We start from the raw sequence: 3,067 nt of genomic DNA on the forward strand, positions 1-3,067 counted from the left end.
CTCACAAAGATGGCCCAAAACTGGCCTGTTTTCACAAGTGGAGTCTGTAGCTGGCCCTGACTTTCCTTCTCACAAGGCCCTCAGGGGGAAGCCTCTCATGTCTCTGTCTCCAGTTCCTTCTGTACCCTCCTCACCCTGTGATCAGACCTGCCCATCATCCATGCTGCATTCAGGGTCATCTTTTAAAACATCTTCAGATGACTCTGGAATTGGAAGATTCAGGGACCACCTACTGAAAGACCCCAGCCTCACACTAAGTTAAACATAGCTAATGCCATTTTGTGAGACACCACTGTTTTGTAAAACTCTGAAGGCCAGATGAGAAACTGGAAAATTACTGAGAAATCCTAGCTGTGTCACCCACTTGGGATATCTGTGGTCAGGCTGCCCCAGTCATACTAAAAACAGTTTGTGTTAATCACTCTCATAGATATCTGTGAGACTGTTTCAGCTAAGATAGGGAAAAACAAAATAACAGGTGGCGGGCCACGTCAAGGGGTCATCCTACCCCCCTTGACCACCCAGCTCCTGGAATCTTGGTGCCCCTGCCAAACTTTGACGCAAATTGTGGTCTCGTGTAAACGTACCAATCAGCCCCCTGTAACCATGCCCTCTCGTGTCTGTACCAGTGCTACTGCCTCTAAAACCCTATAAAAACCCCAGCTTCCCATCTAGGGGGCGCGGAAGTCTTCCGAAAGACTTTTTGCCCCGGGTACCTGTGTATCAAAATAAAAGCCTCTTGCTGTTTGCATCCGAATGGCCTCGTTGATCCTTGGGAGGGGGTCTCTCTGACGGAAGATACCCTCCGGGGATCTTTCACTACAACCTCTAATCTAAAGTCAGGACTCCATGTGGGGTGCTTTCAGGGCCGTTTTGCTTCTCGTCTGTGGCCTTTTCTCTTTTCGTGTATCCCCATCCCAGACCTGGAGCCCTGGTACCTGGGAGGGCAGGTTCAGCTCCCACCCACGGCCTTCTTGCTCCTGTTTTTAAAGCCTGTGCACTTCCTGTGAGTGGGTGTCTCTCTGTTCCTTCTCTGCTGGTCTCCCACTTGCCCTAAACACTCAGATGAGATTCTGAGGGAGCCTGGTGAGCCCCCAGGAAAAGGTCTGTCTCCCTGCTATGGACCCGCATGCTCTTCCCTGCCTCCCTGGTGTAATTATCATGGTGAGGGCACTAACTACTCCTAATGTCCACTATCCCCTAGCCTGAACAATTCTGGGGACTTCTCTGTGAGCTGTTATTCCTTTAACTCCCATTTACAGTTGGTAGGACTGTGGAAAGTAGAGTGATGTAGTCAAGGCCACAGCTACTAATGACAGCGCTAAGATTTGACAGAGCTGACCTTCCCTGTCCCCTGCCCCACACCACACACACATGGAGAGGAATTTTAATTCAAAACATGGCAGCTCTGGCAAGAGAGCACATCCAAAGACCTTCTAGGTCTGGGTGATCTGGCTGGAATACAGACACACCTCTAATCCCAGGAGACAGAAGCAAGCAGATCTCTGAGTTCAAGGCCAGCCTGACATAAAGCAAGTTTCAGGTAAAGAAAGGCTTAGGTCCGGGCATGGTGGTCCATTCCTTTAATCCAAGCACTCAGGAGCCAGGCATGCAGATCTCTGAGCCAGTCACTTCCACTGACTTAGTAAGATGAGAGGCAGTGCCGGGGGGAGTTGAGTTTGTGGGATTCAGGGGCAGTTTCTACCAGGACAGTTATACAGAGATAGGCTGAAGAGAGAACAAGCTGGAAACAGGTGAAGACAGAACTAGCCCAAGAATGGGAAGGAGCCAGAAGGTTAAAAGAGATTGCTGGAGTTAGTTTGTGGGCAAGCAGAGCATTTTAGTGGAAAATTGAGAAAAGCCAGATTGAACCAGTCATCTTGGGGACAAGTTTGAGCCTGAACCAGCCAGCAAGAGCTCAGAAAAAAACTAAAGAGTGAGGTTATTCAGCAGTAAGTCTCATAGACTGAAAACATTCTAGGTCGAGATTAGATTGTTTGGAGGCTAGAGGCATCCAGGACTAGGCCTAGGTTAGCAGACAAAGCTCAGTGAGCCTCTGAGATGACAATTACTTCTGGCAAATAGAAGATCCTTTTACACACATCACCTAGCCCAGGTTGGCCTCCTACTCACTGCACAGCCACGGATGACCTTCCGGCCTCCTCCTATTAAGTGGTGGTGTCTTGTTTGGGTTTTATGGCTGTGAAGAGACACCATGAACACCGCAGCTCTTATGAAGAAAAACATTTAATTGGGACTGGCTTACAGTTTCAAAGGTTTAGTCCATTGTCATCTTGGCAAGAAACATAGCGGGATGGAGGCAGATGTGGTGCTGGAGAAGGAGCTGAGAGTTATACATCTTGATCAGCAGGTATTGGAAGGAGACTGTGTGCCACCCTGAGCAGAGCTTGAGCATAGGAGACCTCAAAGCCCGCCTCCACATTGACATACTTCCTCCAGCAAGGCCACACCTACTCTAACAAGGCCAAGGCCATACTTCCTAATAGACCCACTCCCTATAGACAAACACTCAAACACACCGAATTACGAGGGCATACCATTTCAAACCACGACAGTGTGAGTGTGTGTGTGTGTGTGTGTGTGTGTGTGTGTGTGTGTGTGTGTCTGTACATGTAGTGTATTCCAGCCCAAGCTGACATGCATGTGGAGACCAGAAATACATAACTTCTTCTATCCATTCTACCTTTTTTTTTTTTTAGAAAAGGTCTCTCTTCAACTGAACAGAGTTCAGTATTTCCCTCAGATAGTTGGAAAGTGAGCCCCAGGACCAGCCTGTCCTATCCCCAAGCAAGAGAGTTTGAAGGCAGAGCTGCCAAGCCCTGCCGTTCATTTGGCTCAAATAATAGATGATGAGCACTTCACACACATAATTGCACACAGACACACATACCCTCAGCTCTTAACTTCTACTGTTCTTCCCCAAAGTGAAAATGGCCACTAAGTGTATTCCAAGGATCAGGACTTCACAGAACCTTGACAATATCTGGTTCCAGCTGGAAACATCCCTGAAGCGGCTGCAGTGTCCCCGGGTGGACCTCTTCTACTT

This window comes from Psammomys obesus, unplaced genomic scaffold, assembly GCF_907164565.1.
Source record: "Psammomys obesus unplaced genomic scaffold, mPsaObe1.curated_primary_1811, whole genome shotgun sequence".
NCBI lineage: Eukaryota > Metazoa > Chordata > Mammalia > Rodentia > Muridae > Psammomys > Psammomys obesus.